The sequence below is a fragment of the Balearica regulorum genome, chromosome W (genome assembly GCF_011004875.1).
Source record: "Balearica regulorum gibbericeps isolate bBalReg1 chromosome W, bBalReg1.pri, whole genome shotgun sequence".
Lineage (NCBI taxonomy): Eukaryota > Metazoa > Chordata > Aves > Gruiformes > Gruidae > Balearica > Balearica regulorum.
In genome coordinates this window covers 1,510,382-1,531,348 of record NC_046219.1, presented here as the reverse complement: position 1 = coordinate 1,531,348, position 20,967 = coordinate 1,510,382, and the positions used below count along the sequence as shown (strand labels likewise).

The 20,967-nt window shown below is 47.2% G+C and overlaps 2 protein-coding genes and 2 long non-coding RNA genes across 10 annotated transcripts in view; 2 read left to right on the top strand and 2 right to left on the bottom strand.

Moving 5' to 3' along the window:
• The window catches only part of LOC142599232 (uncharacterized), a 537,129-nt gene extending 517,346 nt beyond the window's left edge, over positions 1-19,783 (top strand). Inside the window, exon 3 of the long non-coding RNA XR_012832855.1 lies at positions 19,617-19,783. This is a non-coding gene — a long non-coding RNA (uncharacterized LOC142599232). The remainder of the gene's footprint in view (positions 1-19,616) is intronic.
• The window catches only part of LOC142599148 (SWI/SNF-related matrix-associated actin-dependent regulator of chromatin subfamily A member 2), a 686,065-nt gene that overhangs the window by 224,879 nt on the left and 440,219 nt on the right, over positions 1-20,967 (bottom strand). The window lies entirely within an intron of this gene.
• The window catches only part of LOC142599154 (proprotein convertase subtilisin/kexin type 5-like), a 287,421-nt gene that overhangs the window by 220,376 nt on the left and 46,078 nt on the right, over positions 1-20,967 (bottom strand). The gene's annotated exons all lie outside the window — the stretch shown is intronic.
• On the top strand, positions 13,455-18,420 carry LOC142599230 (uncharacterized). Its single transcript, XR_012832853.1, has 2 exons — positions 13,455-13,740; positions 17,200-18,420. It is a non-coding gene; the product is annotated as an uncharacterized LOC142599230 (long non-coding RNA).

The following is a 20,967-nucleotide window of genomic DNA, read 5'->3' as shown; positions in this document are numbered from 1 at the left end:
CAGTCATAACATTTCCGCCAATAGTACAAAATGCAACACAGACTATATGTTTTAATATGTTTAATCCTCAGCAGTTGCCACCTAGACAGCCAAACTTTCCCAAAAGTCAATGACAGACACTTTGCTCTAAGAGAAAGGTCTGATCTGTGTAGCCACTGTGAGACAGAAGGGTAAAATATTTAATCAGGGAACTGCTGGGGACAGGATATGTTTTGCATTGCTCCATCCAGTGTGTAACTTAGAGCCATTCTTTGGCTGCTTTGCATTATAGTACCTTATTACAACCCCAGAGGGATTGCCATTTCCTGGCTTTCTTAAAAGATCCATTCACGAAGAGCAGAGGGAAACTTTTCACAAGACAAAGATTTGTTCACTAGAGAAACTACTAATTGCACTTCAAGTGTGTATTGGGAGCCTTGCAGAAGACATTGTATTCAAGGAGTTAGTGATCTTGAAAAAGCTATGTCTGCTGTATTGGGCCTTGTACTTAGGCCTCAAGAAGCCCATATGTTAGCATGAGTAGCCATTGTAAGGGAATCTGCTGGAAATACCCAGTGCAGGCCTCTGCTGTGCACTGGTGGATGTTGTGACAGAGATAATATTCCAAACCGTCAGGAAGCTTCCTATTAGCTGAACAGTTTACTAACATAATCTGTAACTTATAATATCTTTGGGAAAGGTAAACTGTATGTGGATCAAGGGGGGGGAATGTATTAATCCTGACTGAGAAACCATTGCACATTTAGGAGTTAGTGATCCACATAACAGTTAACCTGAGTAGGCCCAGGCCTGTGTTGTGCTGCACCAATTCCTTGGTCATAAGATAAACTCAGCCAGCTGATTGTAACAGAGGAGCCTGCATGCAGTTCCCACTTGGTATTTGTGATTATGCCACCTATGTGTCCTTGTCTTTATCTAAAAGTGCAGCAAGAAGTTCTCATGTGAACATCCTTCATGAATAGTTGTTTTCTTGTAAGGAAATTATATAATAGCTCAAATGGACACAAAGGAGGAACCTCTTGATACCTGTGAATATTGAAATATTAAGATCAATTCAAGCAATTAGAGCCATTGCTCAATCGATGTAACCAAACAAAAGGGAAACCATTGTCACTTAGAAAATAATTAGTTGTACGATAAGAAGCTCTGGAACAATCTCATTTTAAACAGCTCGGTCTTGGAAGAACAGATGCGCAAAGATAAGAAAGTTACAAGGTGATCCCAAAACCAGCCTTGAGGGATAAGGTATAGGTGATACCAGGACTGAGTCTGAAGACCCCCGACAACCACCCGGAGGTGCCAACAAACACGGGGGAAAGACATTAGCATATGCTAACGAGTTCCCGGAAAAGCCATGAATGTGATAAGCACTACTCGGAAATATACTGAATGTGTCTATTAACATAGTAGAAATACTTGCTGGTTTTGTCTTTTGGGTGTGCACGTTAGGTGGAGTTATCCCCCGTGCACCCAGCGCTGCAACAAAGAATGCCTGCTTTCTAAAACTTCAAAATAAGTCTGAGAGAGTGAATTATTTTGCCGCTTTCCGGTAACACTCTCTCCATGAACAGGATCTTCAGAGCACACTGAGGGAAAATCCATCCAGGGTCTGTCTGATGCTGCACAAACACAGGGTTCCCAGCGTCTGAAGTGAAGATTTACTCACTATCTATATTCCTCTTCTTATTCTGACTTATTAAAACAGCTATTTTATGTAGGCATTTGTTGTCAAGCCTTTCTTATTGAGATCCAGAAAGAACCCTGCACCATCTCTCACCTCACATACACACAACCCCCCCACACCTGTTGCAGAATGAAGGGTAGGCCAGACATGCCTGAAATAGATGGGGAAAGAAAAAGATCACATCAATGCATTTAAGCCATGACTTTACATGTTTACGCTATTCAAAAGCCCAAACGAAGGGGGGGGGTGTCTCGGGACTGAGCACAGAATCACAGAATGGATGAGGTTGGAAGGGGGCCTCGAAGTCATCTGGTCCAACCCCACTGCTCAAGCAGGACCACCTAGAGCAGGTTGCTCAGTACTATGTCCAGATGGCTTTTGAACATCTCCAAGGAGGGAGACTCCACAACCTCTCTGGGCAACTTGTTCCAGTGTTCAGTCACCCTTACAGTAAAAAAGTGCTTCCTTATGTTGACACGCAAGCTCCTGTGTTTCAGCTGGTGCCCATTGCCTCTTCTCATTTCACTGGGCACCACTGAAAAGAGCCTGGCTCCATCTTCTTTACACCTTCCCTTCAGGTATTTATATAGATTGATAAGTTTCCCCCTGAGCCTTCTCTTCTCCAGGCTAAACAGTCCCAGCTCTCTCACCCTTTCCTCATATGAGAGATGCTCCAGGTAGGAAGGGACCTCGAAAGATCACCTAGACCAACCTGCTGTGGGAAAGGGAGTCTCCCTGAGGAGGTTGTTCCAGTGAATGACTGTTCTGGCTGTAAAAAATTTCTTTCTTGTATCAAGATGAAACCTCTCCCAGTGCAACTTGTACCCGTTGCCCCTTGTACTCTCCATGTGGCTCCTTGTGAAGAGAGAGCGTCCATCCTCTTTGTAGCCACCCTTTAAGTACCGGAATACTGTGATGAGGTCCCCCCTGAGCCTTCTCTTCTTCAGGGAGAAAAGACCAAACTCCTTCAGTCTTTCCTCATAGGGCAGGTTCTCCAGCCCTTTGATCATCTTCATGGCCCTCCTTTGGAACCTCTGCAGTCTGTCTGCATCTTTCTTGAATTGTGGGGACCAGAACTGGACTCAGTCCTCCAGGTGTGGCCTGACAAGCACTGAGTAGAATGGGATGATCACGTCTCTATCTCTGCCATTGATGTCCCTGCGGATGCAGCCCAGGATCCGATATGCCTTTGCTGCTGTAGTGACGCACTGCTGACCCATGTTCAGCTTGTTGTTCACTAGGACCCACGGGTACCTTTCAGCAAGGGACATTAATAAGATCCCGCCCTGAGTCTCCTCTTCTCTAGGCTAAACAGTCCCAGCTCTCTCACCCTTTCCTCATAGGAGAGGTGCTCCAGTCCCTTCATCATCTTCACGGCCCTTTGCTGGACTCTCTCCAGTATGTCCATGTCTCTCTTGTACTGGGGAACCCAGAACTGGACACAGGACTCCACGTGTGGCCACAGCAGTGCTGAGGAGAGTGGAAGGATCAATTCCCTCGACCTGCTGGCAATACTTTGTCTAATGCAGCCCAGGATACCGTTGACCCTCTTTGCCACAAGGGCACATTGCTGGCTCATGTTCAACCTGGTGCCCACCAGGACCCCCAGGTCCTTTTCTGCAAAGCTGCTTTCCAGTTGGGTGGCCCCCAGCATATATTGCTGCATGGGGTTGTTCCTCCTCAGGAGCAGGACTTGGCACTTCCCCTTGTTGAACTGCATGAGGTTCCTGTCAGCCCATTTCTCCAGTCTGTTCAGGTCCCTCTGAATTACAGCATGATCCTCTGGCGTATCAGCCACTCCTCCCAGTTTTGGTATCATCAGCAAACTTGCTGAGGGTACACTCTGCCCCATCATGCAGATCAATAATGAAGATGTTGAACAGGATTGGACCCAGTATTGTCCCCTGGGGTACACCGCTAGTTAGTGGCCTCCAACTAGACTTCATGCCACTGATCACCACCCTCTGGGCCTTGCTATTCAGACAGTTTTCAACCCACCTCACTGTCTGCTTGTCCATACAGTTTGTCTATGAGTATCTTATGGGAGACGGTGTCAAAGGCCTTACTGAAGTCCAGCTAGACAATATCCGCTGCTGTCCCCTCGTCTACCAGGCCAGTCATTTCATCGTAGAAGTTTATAAAGTTGGTTAAGCATAACTTCCCCATGGTGAATTCACGCTGACTATTCCTGATGATTTTTTTGTCCTTCATGTGCCTGGAAGTGGTTTCCAGGATTATTTGCTCCGTCACCTTCCCAGCAATCAAGGTGAGGCTGACCAGCCTGTAGCTCCCTGGGTCCTCCTTCTTGCCCTTCTTGAAGACAGGAGTGACATTTGCTTTCCTCCAGTCCTCAAGCACTTCTCCCAGTCACCGTGATTGTTCAAAGATTATCAAGAGTGGCCTTGCAATGACAGCAGCCAGCTCCCTCAGCACTCATTGATGCATCTCATCAGGGCCCATGGACTTATGTATGTCCAATCTGCTTCAGTATTCCCTGATCTGATCCTCTTCCACCAAGGGGACATGTCTTCCTTGCTCCAGAATTTCCCTCTGGCCTCTGGGACCTGGGCGAGATTCCTGAAGGCCAGTCATGCTAGTAAAGACTGAGGCAAAGAAGGCATATATTACCTCAGCCTTTTCCATGTCCTGTGTAACCAGGTTCCCCATCTCGTTGAGCAGCAGGCCCACATTTTCCCTAGTCTTCCTTCTGTCACCTATGTACTTAGAGAAGTCCTTCTTGTTGTCTTTGACATCCCTGACCAGATTCAATTCCATTTAACCTTTGGCTTTCTTAACCCCATCCCTGGATGCTTGGACAATGTCTCTATATTCCTCCCAGGTTACTCATCCTTGCTTCCACCTTCTATATGCTTCCTTTTTGTGTTTGAGTTTGGCTAGGAGCTTTTCGTTCATCCACACAGGCCTTCTTCTATTTTTACCTGACTTCATATTTGTTGGGATGGAACTCTCTTGAGTTTGGAGGAGGTGATCCTTGAATATTAACCAGCTTTCTTGGGGTCCTCTTCCCTCCAGGGAATCTTCCAAGCAGATCTTTCAAGAGGCCAAAGCCTGCGCTCCTGAAGTCTAGGGTTGTGAGCTTGCTTTTTGTCCTGCTCCCTGCCCTCAGGATCCTGAACTCCACCATCTCATGGTCACTGCAGCCATGGCTGCCTTTGACCTTCACATCCTCAACAAGCCCCTTATTGTTGGTGAGTATGAGGTCCAGCAGAGCACCTCCCCTCACTAGCTCCTCTATCACTTGTGTCAGGAAGTTGTCATCAATGCACTCCAGGAACGTCCTGGATTGCTTATGTCCTGCTGTGCTGTCCCTCCGGCAGATATTGGGATGGTTCAGGTCCCCCATGAGGATCAAGGCCTGCAAACTTGAGGCTGTTCCTATCTGTCTGTAGAGTGACTCATCCGCTTGTTCTTTTTGGTCAGGTGGCCTATAGCAGACACCCACTACAATGTCATCTTTAACTGTCCTCTCTTTAATCCTTATCCATAAGCTCTCAGTTGGCTCATCATCCATCTCCAGGCAGAACTCCATGCATTCCAGCTGTTCTCTTACATAAAGGTCAACTCCCCCTCTTCATCTTCCCATCCTGTCCTTCCTAAAGAGCCTGTACCCCTCCATTGAAACACTCCAGTTGTGGGAGCCATCCCACCACATCTCCATGATCTCAACAAGATCCTAGTCCTGCAACTACACACAGATCTCTAACTCATCATGTTTATTCCCCATACTGCATGTATTAGCATACAGGCACTTTAGAGAGGCACTGTACAATGTTGAGTTCTTGGAGAGGGTTTGGGGGATTTTTCCATAATGATGCCTTGTATGCATTTCTTTGCTTACATGCAAGTGACAGAGGTGACCCCACTGAAGCTCCATTTTATCGATTTTGTGATCTGTCCTGCTTTCGGCTAGGATAGAGTTAATTTTCACCAGAAACTGGGACGGGACACAGCCAGGACAGGTGACCCAAACTAGCCAAAGGGGTATTCCATACCATATGATGTCATGCTCAGCATAAAAGGGGGCTAGTTGAGGAGGGGCGGCATGGCTCCAGGAGGGTCTGAGTGTACAGTCATTGGTCGTTGGGTGAGAAATCGCATTGTGTATCACCCATTTTCTACATTCTAAGTACTGTTGTATTTTCCTCTTCCTTTGCTGTCCCAGTAAACTGTTCTTATCCCAACCCACGAGTTTTACCTTTTTCTTATGATTCTCCTTATCCCACCAAGGGAAGGGGAGGAGTGAGTGAGTGGCCACGTGGTGCTTGGCTGCTGGCTGAGGCTAAACCATGACAGATCCCTTTCAGTTACATCACCCTAGGCCCTTTGCTCAGCAATTCTGTCCATCACTCACTCACAGGGCTACTGGTTACTCTCTCCCTCCCTCATCATTCTGTTATGCCCATATGAGCTGTACAACAAACATCTGGTTAAAGATGGTGTATTGGGTTTCCATGGCAAGGTTTTTGGTAGTGTGGCGGCTGCAGGGGTGGGTTCCACGAGAAGATATCAGAAGCTGCCCCCATGTCTGACAGAGCCAGTTCCAGTCAGCTCCAAGACACACCCACTGCTGGCCAAAGTTGAGCCAATCAGCGACATTGGTAGTGCCTATGTGATTGATAACATATTTAAGAAAGGGTAAAAAACGCTGCACAACAACAGCTGGGAGAGAGGAGTGAGAAAATGTGAGAGAAACAACTATGCAGATGCCAAGGTCAGTGAAAAAGGATGGGGAGGACGTGCTCCAGGCACTAGAGCAGACTACCTTGCAGCCCATGGTGAAGACAATGGTGATGCAGATTGTTCCCCTGCAGCCCATGGGAATGGTAGAGCAGATATCCACCCAGCAGCCCTTGGAAGACCCCACACCAGAGCAGGTGGATGTACCCTGAAGGAAGCTGCAGCCCATGGAGAGTCCATGCAGGAGCAGGCTCCTGGCAGGAACTGCAGCCCAGCAGAGAGGAGTCCACACAGGAGCACGTTTTCTGGCAGGACCTGTGACCTTGTGGGAGGACCCATGCTGGAGCAGTCTATTCCTGAAGGACTATACCCCATGGAAAGGTTCTATACCGGAGCAGTTCTTGAAGAATTGCAGCCTGTGGGAAGGACCCACATTGGAGAAGTTCATGAAGGACTGTCTCCCATGGGAGAGACCCCATGCTGGTGCAGGGGAAGAGTGTGAGGAGGAAGAAGCAGTAGAGACGAATTGTTATGAACTGACTGCAATCCCTATTCCCCATCTCCCTGTGATGCTTGTGGGAAGGAGATAGAGAATTCGGGAGTGAAGTTGAGCCTGAGAAGGAAGGGGTGGGGGGAAGATGTTTTTAGACTTGTTCTTATCCTACTCGAATTAATTGGCAATAAAATAATTTCTCTAAGTCAAGTCTGTTTTGCCCATGATGTTAATTGCTGAGTGATCTCCCTGTCCTTATCTCAACCGAAGAGCTCTTCCATCTTATTTTCTCCCCCTGTTATACTGAAGAAGGAGAGTGAGAGAGTGGCTTGGTGGGCACCTGGCAGACAGCCAAGATCAACCCACCACACATGGTTTGATCACATGATCATAATGTTTCCTTTTGATCTTACAGGCTATGTGTCTACTGAAAACTGTAGTTTGGAGAAATAGTTTCTTAGGAACACCCTGGAAAACAGAAAACTGTTTAGAATTCAGAAATTCTGGTTTTATTATATGATCACATAAAGTTATTGTAACAGCTATTGATTAAAAGGTGAATTGACTGAGTTTGCAAATGTACTTTAAAAGACCTTTTTATTTGATACCTTTACAAAAGCAAAGATCATCAGGTATTTTGGCCTTTATATTTATTAAGAAACTCAGTGTCAATAGGAGTGATAGAATTTAGTCCTCTTCAAAAAGGGGGAAAAAATTAAACAATTGTCTAGGCTAAACATGGCTTATTTAAGCAACACTCACCAATGGAAACAACTGGTTTGTGAAAATTAACTCTATCCTAGCTGAACCCAGGACATTATCCACCCCTTATTCTATACCATCTATGTCATGCCCAGATCCTACAATTTCCAATTAATCACTACCATTTTCCCTGTCTTTGAGATATATGTATAGACCCACACAGGTATCATTCCCTTAGTCTATAGACCATGCCTCTAAAATGCCCAGTGAGTCCATTTAATCCATGACTTTGGTCTCCATCTGTCATAACAGTCCTTCAGGACAGCAGAGATGGTGTGTGGTGTTGGATTGTTGCATGCTGCATCTGGAGCTCGCAGCTGGTGTATCTGGGGTGGCCCATGACCATGGCCTGCGGGTTGAAGATGTTGATTATCTCGAAGTTGCTAGGTGCCAGTTCTTGAAGTCAGTTCTAGTTCCATCATTGCTGCAATTGGCTCGGTTTCATCAAAGTTCATCCTTCATTAATTTGGGTGATTCTTACTGAATAACAGTGTTAAGGCATATAGCAATTGTAGTACTGATAACGTATAATGGCAGGGTTGTTTGGCAATTAACATCATACAATTTAGTTTACCGGCTATTCTCACTCAAAATCAGATCCCCTTGAGGTACAGATCGGACTTCCCCCATCCTTCTGCATCACCCACCAAGTGCACCCAGATCCTTGAGCAAAAACAATACCATGGATGGATTTGCCTTTGCCTGAAGCAGGAGTAACCCAGGCTGTCTTCCCTAACATATTCTTCATGTGCACTATGAGGACTTTATCCCCTTCTGCAGTACGTGGGGGATTTAATTGGGCAGGGCCAGCTCAATTGCTAGATCCCCTAGTGTTGACTAACCATGTGGCCTTTGCTAAATGTGTTTCCCAATGTTTGAGGGTCCCACCACCCATTGCTGTCAGTGTAGTCTTTAGCAGTCCATTGTATCATTCAATTTTCCCAGAGGCTGGTGCATGGTAGGGGATGTGATACACCCACTCAATGCCATGCTCTTTGGCCCAGGTGTCTATGAGGTTGTTCCGAAAATGAGTCCCATTGTCTGACTCAATTCTCTCTGGGGTGCTATGTCGACATAGGACTTGCTTTTCAAGACCCAGAATAGTGTTCCAGGTGGCGGCATGGGGCACAGGATATGTTTCCAGCCACCCAGCGGTTGCTTCCACCATTGTAAGAACATAACGCTTGCCTTGGCGGATTTGTGGGAGTGTGATCTGCAAGGCCTCCCCATATTTATATTTCAGCCATCGTCCTCCATACCACAGAGGCTTTAACCGCTTGGCTTGCTTGATTGCAGCGCATGTTTCACATTCATGGATGACCTGTGAGATGGCGTCCATGGTCAAGTCCACTCCTCGATCACGAGCCCATCTATATGTTGCATCCTTTCCTTGATGGCCTGAGGTGCCATGGGCCCAATGAGCTATAAATAATTCACCCTTATGTTGCCAGTCCAGATCTACCTGAGCCACTTCACTCGTAGCAGCCTGAACCACCTGCTGGTTGTTCTGATGTTCCTCAGTGGCCTGACTCTTGGGTACGTGGGCATCTACATGACATACCTTTACAACCAGCTTCTCTAGCCGGGCAGCAATATCTTGCCACAATGGGGCAGCCCAGATGGGTTTGCCTCTGCGCTGCCAGTTGCTCCACTTCCACTGCTGTAACCACCCCCACAGGGCATTTCTCATCATCCATGAATCTCTATAGAGGTACAGTGTTGGACACTTTTCTCTTTCAGCAATATCTAAAGCCAGCTGGATGGCTTTCACTTCCACAAACTGGCTCAATTCACCTTCTCCTTCAGCAGCTTCTGCGACTTGTCGTGTAGGACTCCATACAGCAGCCTTCCACCTCTGATCTTTTCCCACAATGTGACAGGACCCATCAGTGAACAGGGCATATTGCTTCTCATCTTCTGTTAATTTATTCTACGGTGGGGCCTCTTCAGCACGTGTCACCTCCTCCTCTGGTGACATTCTGAAATCTTTGCCTTCTGGCCAGTCCATGATTGCTTCCAGAATTCCTGGGCAACTGGGGGTTGCTTTTCGAGCTCGCTGTGTGATCGGTGCGACCCACTTAATTCACATAGCATCAGTTACATGTGTAGAGCATGTAAATTGAGCAGAGGAACACTTACTCCTAATAGCTGACATACTGGTCCATACAAGTGTGAAATTGAACATATCCTCTTTGAGTTGCCAGACCTCCCTGGACAGTATCTCCACATCCTCCTCTTTGAATTGCTGGATTACCCATGTGGTGGGTTGACCCTGGCTGAGGGCCAGGTGCCCACCAGAGCCGCTCTATCACTCCCCTCTTTCATTAGACAGGGGAGAAAAAGTACAATGAAAAAAAACTTACGGGTCGAGATAAGGACAGGGAGAGATCATTCTCTAATTATCATCACGAGCAAAACAGACCGAACTTAGAGAGGGAATTCATCTTATTTATTACTAAGCAAAACAGAGTAGAGGAATGAGAAATAAAACCAAATCTTAAAAACACCTCCCCCCACCCCTCCCATCTTCCCGGGCCCAACTTCACTCCCGGCTTCAACCTCCGCCCCCCCCAGCGGCACAGGGGGACGGGGAGTGGGGGTTACGGTCAGTTCCTCACGCGGTGTTTCTGCCGCTTCTTCATCCTCAGGGGGAGGACTCATTGTTCCCCTGCTCCAGCGTGGGGTCCCTCTCACGGGAGACAGTCCTTCACGGCCTTCTCCAACGTGAGTCTCCTCCACGGGGTGCAGACCTTCAGGAGCAAACTGCTCCAGCGTGGGTCCCCCACGGGGTCACAAGTCCTGTCAGCAAACCTGCTCTGGTGTGGGCTCCTCTCTCCACGGATCCACAGGTCCTGCCAGGAGCTTGCTCCAGCGCGGGCTTCCCACGGGGCCACAGCCTCCTTCAGGTGTCTCCACCTGCTCCGGCGTGGGGTCCTCCACGGGCTGCAGGTGGAATCTCTACACCCCCTCATCCTCCCTCCATGGGCTGCAGGGGGACAGCCTGCTTCACCATGGTCTTCACCACGGGCTGCAGGGGAATCTTGCTCCGGCGCCTGGAGCACCTCCTCCCCCTCCTTCTGCACTGACCTTGGTGTCTGCAGATGTTCTTACATTTTCTCCCTCCTCTCTCTGGCTGCAAAAGCTCTCTCTAACTGTTTTTGTCTTTCTTAAATATGTTATCACAGAGGCGCTGATTGGCTTGGCCTTGGCCAGCGGCGGGTCCGTCTTGGAGCCGGCTGGCATTGGCTCTGTCAGACACAGGGGAAGCTTCTAGCAGCTTCTCACAGAAGCCACCCCTGTAGCCCCCCCCGCTACCAAAACCTTGCCACGCAAAACCAACACATTCCACCCCTCGCCTCTGTGAATCACATATTTAAGAATTATCATTAAAATATACATTCAACACAAAACTTCACAAACACTAATCACATCAACAAAGGAAAAGAAAAAAGAATTCCACACACCAACATCAAAACAACACTATCACAACACCAAACAGGAGTGGACAATCTACACACAAAATCTACCTCTAATCCCTTCACCACTGTATCACTCTCAAGTTACGTTCAGTCAATGTTTTGCCCGTTACCTCTTCCCATTACTATCCTTATCTCGATTTTCTCGTGCCCCACGTTGGGCGCCAAAAAAAAGACTGTGGTGGGTTGACCCTGGCTGAGGGCCAGGTGCCCACCAGAGCCGCTCTATCACTCCCCTCTTTCATTAGACAGGGGAGAAAAAGTACAATGAAAAAAAACTTACGGGTCGAGATAAGGACAGGGAGAGATCATTCTCTAATTATCATCACGAGCAAAACAGACCGAACTTAGAGAGGGAATTCATCTTATTTATTACTAAGCAAAACAGAGTAGAGGAATGAGAAATAAAACCAAATCTTAAAAACACCTCCCCCCACCCCTCCCATCTTCCCGGGCCCAACTTCACTCCCGGCTTCAACCTCCGCCCCCCCCAGCGGCACAGGGGGACGGGGAGTGGGGGTTACGGTCAGTTCCTCACGCGGTGTTTCTGCCGCTTCTTCATCCTCAGGGGGAGGACTCATTGTTCCCCTGCTCCAGCGTGGGGTCCCTCTCACGGGAGACAGTCCTTCACGGCCTTCTCCAACGTGAGTCTCCTCCACGGGGTGCAGACCTTCAGGAGCAAACTGCTCCAGCGTGGGTCCCCCACGGGGTCACAAGTCCTGTCAGCAAACCTGCTCTGGTGTGGGCTCCTCTCTCCACGGATCCACAGGTCCTGCCAGGAGCTTGCTCCAGCGCGGGCTTCCCACGGGGCCACAGCCTCCTTCAGGTGTCTCCACCTGCTCCGGCGTGGGGTCCTCCACGGGCTGCAGGTGGAATCTCTACACCCCCTCATCCTCCCTCCATGGGCTGCAGGGGGACAGCCTGCTTCACCATGGTCTTCACCACGGGCTGCAGGGGAATCTTGCTCCGGCGCCTGGAGCACCTCCTCCCCCTCCTTCTTCACTGACCTTGGTGTCTGCAGATGTTCTTACATTTTCTCCCTCCTCTCTCTGGCTGCAAAAGCTCTCTCTAACTGTTTTTGTCTTTCTTAAATATGTTATCACAGAGGCGCTGATTGGCTTGGCCTTGGCCAGCGGCGGGTCCGTCTTGGAGCCGGCTGGCATTGGCTCTGTCAGACACAGGGGAAGCTTCTAGCAGCTTCTCACAGAAGCCACCCCTGTAGCCCCCCCCGCTACCAAAACCTTGCCACGCAAAACCAACACAACCCAGCAGTTTTTCAAACAGGTTTTCGGATTTTTCAGACAGTCTTTCCACGGCCAAGAAACAGGCCTGTAGGTTGGAAGAGAGACTTTCTCGGTATTGCTGGAGTTAGCCAGCCACTTCATTCACCATTGGTGCCTCTTCGTCTTTCCAGGCCATTACTGCTAATGATTTGGTGTACTAAGATGGTGCACTCTGTACAAACCTCCACCACATGGGTCAGGTACATTGGATTTCATCTGGATGTATGGGTAACTCCACATTGTCCCGGTCTTAATAAACCATCTCCCACATGGGTAATTCCCTCAGCTACTGGATACCTCTCTCCATGGAGATCCACTTACCAGGATGACATACAACATCTTCCTTGAAGGGATACCTTTCCTTCATGACTTACAGAAGTCACCTCCAGAGGCTGAGGGCTTGTGTCCCTGTTCCAATTGCCTTGTCGATGCCCCCTTCCCTGGACAGGGATCCCAGCTGCTTGGCTTCCCGAGCCTCTAATTCCAGGCTACTGGCCCTGCTATCCCAGCATTGGAGCAGGCAGGTGACAAGTTGCTCGCCTAATTGACGACTGAAATCTTTTCGCATATCTCACAGCTCAGGGATCGAGTGGTTATCTGTGGTTCTGCCTCTTCCTCCTGTTCTTGTGATGGCCCTGTTTCATCATCCTTTACTAAACGAGCTGACTTTCATGGCCATTTCTTCTTATGTATAGGGGCGACTGATACCAGTATGGGTTGGTTCTCTGGTTCAGCTGCAATGCTTATTGCCAGGGTTTGAGTAGCTGCAGTGACTGTCATGGGGTTTAATCTCCTTGAAGGGATACTGTGGAGAACAACGCTTTAGCAAATAAAGACGGCGTGGGAAATGTGCGATTTCAACCCGTGCGCTAAAGCAGCGAAAAACAGAGGTTCAAAGAAAAGATATGCACAAAAGAGGCCTTGCATTCTTCAGTAGTTTGTAAATAACATGTGACTGGCCGAATCAGGGAGATAAGGAGCTGAGAACAGACAGCCAGGCACCTGCCAGGTGAAAGAGAAAAACAGAATAGGAGATCTTGCGGGGAACGCGAATCGGGTGATGATTGGGGAATAAAAGAGCCTCCCCTTTTAACAAGAAATACTATATAATCAGGAAATTCTGTAATAAAGTTGATTCTGTACTTGCACCCTACGGAGTCCGTGCCTATCGTACACCACAAATGGCGCCCGAATCGGGACTTGAAAAATAGAAGAAGGACTTGGAAAAGAGAAGAAGGAAAAGCAGTGCCGATAATTACTGGTGGTGTACCCCTGCGTAGCTGGACGGAGGAAATTGCACTGCATCGAGCGCTCATATTTATCACTGGTCGCTGGACGACACAGGTGAGCAGCCGCAGGGATGTTTTTTAGACTGTTGGTTTTTTATTACGGGACAGTCAGCGACTCAAGAACAGAAGTTGCATGCAGAGAATTTACAACATATTTTACGAGAACAAGGTTTTAAGGTCGCTCCGCTGCATTTGGTGAAGTTGCTTGTATGGATTCGGGACTATTGTCCGTGGTTCCCTGTTAAAGGCTCATATGATCTCACTCAATGGCAGAAGGTTGGAGAGGAGCTAAGCAGCTTGTGCAGTTGGAGCTCCCCGATGATATATTGATTACTTGGCGTGTGGTTTATGCTGCTCTCAGGACTCTGCTACATGCTGAACAGGTATTGCAGAAAGTGAATGACTCCATATTACCACCCGCTGAGACAAATGTGAAAAAAGAATCTCGTTCATTTGAATTAATGGATCCTGAGTTGGAGTCAGACTATGCTGAGGTGGTGACCGAACCTCCGCTGTCGGAGGGCAGAGCAGACCCTGGGGATCCTTTTGATCCAGGTCCTGTTGACCCTGAACGAGAGCCGGATTTATATCCCCCGCTTACTCCTGTAAAAGCGATGGCTGCTTCTGCCCCCACGGCAGAAGAGATTTTGCAACAACAGAAACAAAAGACTCTCCCACGGCTATCCCTGACGCCCACCCCCCACCCCCCCCACTCGGCGCGTGCCCGCCCCCTTCTGCACCCCCGCCCCCCCCCCCCCGAGTTACCCATTACAAGGAACTGTTCAGTCTAAAATCTTGGGTGGACTACTTGACAAGTGCCGGACAGAGGCACTAAAAAGAGGGGACATATCGCTTCTTCAAGCCCTGCCTGTGTTGTATCAACCGAATAGACCCCCCGAATACGTTCATTTACCATATGATGTAATAAAGGAGGTCTGAAAATCGATAAAGGAGTATGGTTTGCAGGCATCATTCACAATGAACTTGTTACAGGTTATAGGAGAATCTTACGTAATGACACCCTTAGATTGGAAATCCATCCTACGTCTTGTGTTGTCTGCAGCACAGTACTCTGTGTGGTTTTCGGAATACCGTGAGCTGGTGCAAGTTCAGGTGATGGACAATTTAACAGCAGGAACTGCTATTGGTCTTGACGAATTAATGGGAGAAGGGCATTATGCTGCGGGGATAGCACAGGCTGGATTGTCACGGAATGTTCTTGCCCAAGCCACAGGGTTAGCCTTGAGGGCAGTCCGACGGGTGCCGGATTTCGGCAAGCGAGAGTAGTCATTTGCTTCCATTTGTCAGGGACCTCAGGAGCCGTACATACAATTTTTGGATCATTTGCAAACTGCTATACAGAGACATATAGATTCTTCTGAAGCAGCAGAACTGTTATTGTTTCAGCTTGCTATTGAGAATGCAAACACAGTCTGCATCGATCCTATTCGTAATCAAGTGAAAACTTTGAATGCAAAACATATGATGCAATCATGTTATATCATTACATGGACGATATTTTGTTGGCTGTGGAAACTGAATCATCTCTTTCCCAAGTTTTCGACAGTTTAGTAGCTGAGCTTTGGCGATACGGTCTCCAAATTGCGACGGAAAAGGTACAATCACTCCCTCCATGGAAGTATCTTGGCTGGAAACTTCTTGATTCGCATATATATCCACAGTCTATACGACTTGCTACTACAGTGAGTACTCTAAATGACTTACAGAAGTTGTTGGGGACAATTAACTGGCTTCGACCACTGTTGGGAATAACGACACACGAACTGTCCCCCCTTGTTTTCGTTGTTGAAGGGGAATCCTGAACTAACTTCTCCTAGATAATTGACAGAAGCAGCCCAGTCGGCGCTGCAGACAGTGATAGATAAAATTAATTTTATGTTTGCTCATCGAATTTCTCTGCAATTGCCAGTTCGATTGTTTATCATTTATCATTCCTTTCAACTGTATGCTCTCCTAGGTCAGTGGGACGAGAAGGTGCAGAAGGAAGAGCATGCTTTATGCATTTTGGAATGGTTATTTTTGCCACATTCTTTTGCGAAAACGTTGACCACTGCCCTAGAAATGATTGCTAGACTTCTTTCGCAGGGTTGTTTGAAATGTCAACTATTGACAGGACAAGATCCTACCTTCCTTCATCTACCATTAACCAAAGAAGAATTTCATGTTGTATTGTGTAATAGTTTGGCTTTTCAGGCTGCACTGGCTGATTATACTAATGTTGTTTTGTATTCTTTGCCACGCCATCGTTTGTTAGGTTCTCTGCACTGTTTACCTCTTCAACCACGGTCTTTGTCGAGTTCTGTTCCTCTACAAAATGCTTGTACTGTGTTTATCAATGGTTCTGGCAAAACAGGTAAGGCTGCAGTTGTATGGCGTCACGCAAACTGCGAGGAGTGGGCCTCAGATGTTTCTCACTTATCTGGATCGATGCAGATTGTAGAGTTAGCTGCAGCGGTCCTTGCCTTTGAGTTATTTTCTAAGGAACCTCTTAATATCATTGCAGATTCTGCACATGTTACAGATATTGTTCAGCGTTTAGAATCCACTTTTATACGAGAGGTAGACAACAAACAGTTGTTTGATTTATTGTTAAAGCTAGCCCAACTTTTAAAAATAAGACAGCATTCTTATTTCATTGTCCATATTCGCTCTCACACTAACTTACCAGGACCCCTTGCCGAAGGTAATACAATAGCAGACCAATTTACAATGGCTGCGGTTTTTCCTCGACGTTTTGATCAGGCAAAATTAGCTCATGAATTTTTCCACCAAAACGCACACTCGTTATGAAAGCACTTCTCTTTAACTACCGCACAAGCTCAAGATATAATTCGAGCATGCTCGGATTGTCAGCGCCTGTCCCCTTTGCCAGTTTTGCCAGGGACTAATCCCAGAGGTTTAAACGCTAATGATTTGTGGCAATCAGACGTCACACATATTTCTTCTTTTGGACGCCTTAAGTATGTTCATGTTTCTATTGACACCTTCTCTGGTTTTCTGGTAGCCACTGCCCATTCTGGAGAACATGCCAGAGATGTTGTGAAGCATTTTTAAAGATGTTTTGCGACCATGGGGGTCCCACGGAAAGTTAAAACAGACAATGGCCCAGCTTATGTTTCTCGACGTTTTCTGTTATTCTTACAGGATTGGGGAGTTGAACATATTACTGGAATTCCGCGTTCCCCTACTGGTCAAGCAATAATAGAACGTGCCCACCGTTCTTTGAAATCTACTATTGATAAACAAAAAAGGGGGAATCCAGTAGGGAAAACACCACAGGAAATACTAGACAAAGCTACTTATGTTTTAAATTTTCTTAATCTATCAGGATCTAAGCAATATAGTTCCGCAGTAGATAGACATTTTAGAACTGAGGAATCCTCTACCGTGAAGCCTCAGGTGTTTTATAAAAATGTGGAATCTGGTCAATGGGAAGGACCGGTCCCCTTGCTTACCTGGGGACGGGGATATGCTTGTGTTTCTCTTCCCTCAGGTCCCTATTGGATCCCTGCAAGGTATGTAAAGCCAGCGCAAGTGAAAACGCATACTGAAGATGAACAGGACGATAAGAAACACCAAGATGATGTTGCATCTGGGATTGATCAACCTCACAATTAAGATATGGTGGCCTATAGAATTGCAGATGTATTATAATGATAGTTTTAACACAAAAGATTTATCTTTTTTCCTGGCTCATTCAAATATTTGGCGGATGGGCCTTTCCTTTTTTAAGCGACAATTATATCAAGTACTAATGACGGAGAAGGCAACTAAGGCTAATGTAACGCTTTTGTCTGAAGCAGAAACCATGGTCTGCACAACCCATCCTTATCTTTTGCTCTAACCTCCAATGCTACTATTCTATCATGTAATGGATCTTTTTGTATTACCCTGTCTTCACCAGACTTTAGGAGTTGTATAACTTTTAGCGATTTATAAAGTAAGTCTTATCTCGACTAACATAAATATAAGGCCTTGTGTGTCACGCCTCTTCTATGGAATGACACTCAGCATGATTGGAATTATGAAACAACATTTAGAAGGACATTTGATTTATCTCTTCAACATAATATTCAGTCTTTACATGATCAATTGAGGGACCAAATTAAAAAATTACAGGAACTAATGAGTCAAAGTGTATTCGACACATTAAAAAATGACCTATCATGGCTAAATCCGAAAACTTGGTTTAGTGGTTTAAATCTTCGAATGTGGGTTTTTATTGGCATAGGCACTGTGTTGTTTTTCTTGTTCTTGGTGGTTTTTTTTACAGATTCTATGGTGGGCTATCTGACGAGTGCAGAAGATAGAGGCACGTGTTATGGCCACACTGTTGCTCAACGGGGTTGTCATAAACAAAAAAAGGGGGAGATGTGGAGAACAACGCTTTAGCGAACAAAGACGGCGTGGGAAATGTGCGATTTCAACCCATGCGCTAAAGCAGCGAAAAACAGAGGTTCAAAGAAAAGATATGCACAAAAGAGGCCTTGCATTCTTCAGTAGTTTGTAAATAACATGTGACTGGCCGAATCAGGGAGATAAGGAGCTGAGAACAGACAGCCAGGCGCCTGCCAGGTGAAAGAGAAAAACAGAATAGGAGATCTTGCGGGGAACGCGAATCGGGTGATGATTGGGGAATAAAAGAGCCTCCCCTTTTAACAAGAAATACTATATAATCAGGAAATTCTGTAATAAAGTTGATTCTCTACTTGCACCCTACGGAGTCCATGCCTATCATACACCACAGGATACCTTTCCCTAATGCCTCAAAAGAGTCACATCCAGAGGCTGAGGGCTTGTGTCCCTTTTCCCAATCGCCTTGTGAATGCCCCCTTCCCTAGACAGGGATCCCAGCTGCTTGGCTTCCCCAACCTCTAATTCCAGGCTACTGGCCCTGTTATCCCCGCATCAGAGCAGCCAGGTAATGATGTGCTCCCCTGGAAGGCGGCTGAAATCTTTCTGCATATCTCGCAGCTCACTCGGGGACAGGGATCAGGTGCGAACTAATTTTTTTGTGTATTTCTTCTTCTGTGTAGGGGTGACTGATACTGGCATGGGTTGGTTTTTTGCTTCAGCTGCAGTGCCTGTCACTGGGGTTTGAGTAGCCACAGTGCCTGTCACTTGGGTTAGAACAGCCACAGTGCTTGTCAAGGGGGTTTGAGTAGCCGCAGTGTCTGTTTTCCCTCCTTTCCCCCTGAGGATGGTGCCTACTATCAAGCAGTGTTTGGTAGATAGTGGCCAGGGCCCAGCACAGTGCAGAAAGTTGTCCCTCTTTGGAATAGCCACAGCATTTTCCTTTTGTGTTGGGTTTGCGTGGCAAGGTTTTGGTAGCGGGTGGGGGCTATAGGGGTGGCTTCTGTGAGAAGCTGCTAGAAGCTTCCCCTGTGTCTGATAGTGCCAATGCCAGCCGGCTCCAAGACAGGCCTGCCCCTGGCCAAGGCCAAGCCAATCAGCGCCTCTGTGATAACATATTTCAGAAGGAAAAAAAAAACCAACCCACTCCAGTTGGGGGGGAAGTTTTTGCAGCCAGAGAGAGGAGTGAGAAGATGTAGGAAACTCTGCAGACACCAAGGTCAGTGCTGGAGGAGGGGGGAGGAGGTGCTCTAGGCGCCGGAGCAAGATTCCCCTGCAGCCCGTGGTGAAGACCATGGTGAAGCAGGCTGTCCCCCTGTAGCCCATGGAGGAAGGTTGAGGGGGGTGTAGCGATTCCACCTGCAGCCCGTGGAGGACCCCACGCCAGAGCAGGTGGAGGCACCTGAAGGAGGCTGTGGCCCTGTGGGAAGCCTGTGCTGGAGCAAGCTCCTGGCAGGACCAGTAGACCCGTGGAGAGAGGAGCCCACGCCAGAGCAGGTTTGCTGGCAGGACTTGTGACCCTGTGGGGGACCCAGGCTGGAGCAGTTTCTCCTGAAGGTCTGCACCCCATGGAAGAGACCACGCTGGAGCAGTTCGTGAAGGACTGTAGCCCGTGGGAGAGACTCCATGTTGGAGCAGGGGAACGATGAGAGGAGTCCTCCCCCTGAGGACAAAGAAGCGGCAGAAACAACGTGCGCTGCACTGACCGCAACCCCCATTCCCTGTCCCCCCCTCGGTGCCGCTGAGGGGGGTCGGAGGTTGAAGCCGGGAGTGAAGTTGAGCCCAGGATGATGGGAGGGGTGGGGGGAGGTGTTTTAAGATTTGGTTTTATTTCTCATTCCTCTACTCTGTTTTGCTTGATAATAAATTAGATGAATCTCCTTTCTAAGTTCAGTCTGTTTTGCTCGTGACGATAATTAGTGAGTGATCTCTCCCTGTCCTTATCTCGACCCAAGCCTTTTGTTATACTTCTCCTCCCCATCATGCTGTGGGAGGGGTGAGCGAGCGGCCGTGTGGTACCTTGCTACCGGCTGGGCCTAAACCACGATACCTTTCAAATATTCTATCACTTTATCAGGGTCCTGTAGTTGTTTGGGAGTGCAGTTCCAAACCATTGGAGGTGAGAAGTTCTCTAGATACCTATCCATATGCCATGCCACCCATGACTATCAAGCCTTGGGGCAGATCTCTGGGTAGTATTCTTAAAACAATATTTTGTACCCTTAAAGAAACCCTGAAAGACATTCAGGAGACATAGCCATAAAAGCATGCTGGCTTGAACATCCCAAGGGTTACTGAAATTTCTCAAAAGCTTTTGTAACTAGCCTGAAGGAAAAAGGGGAAGTGAAAGAGCGAGAGAAAGTATCCCCACTCCTCATCTTCACCAGAGATTGGGTGCAATTATTAATCAATTCAAAGAGATATCATCTCAGGTACACTGCTTTTGAGTTAAGGACTGTTAACTGAAGTCCATTTTTGGTCAATACGTTTAGCTAGCAAGACAGCAGCTCTTCTCAAAGACTGTAATTTTAGGCATATCGTTCTATGAATTTATTTTTAATTTTATTTTTAATGTTTATGTTTATTTTTCGTCTTATTGCTAGAAATAATATTAAAGGAAAAAGACATGACTTGTGAGTCAGTTAAAAATAGGTGTAGAATATTTTGAGGTCTTTCTAGTAAATCTCTGTTAAATCCAGTAAGCCCCCTCCTGATTTGTAATAGGAGGAGAACCGTATCCTTTGTTTACTGTGTCCTATGTTTCACGTAGCCTCAGAAGGTTTTTGTTTGGTTGTGGTTCATCGCATTTAAATGATTGGTTTAATATACCTTTGAAGAATTGCGTAATGATGTGAGGAGAAACTGCTTCTCTAGTGGGTGATTTCTTGGTTTAGTGCCACACTTTGAA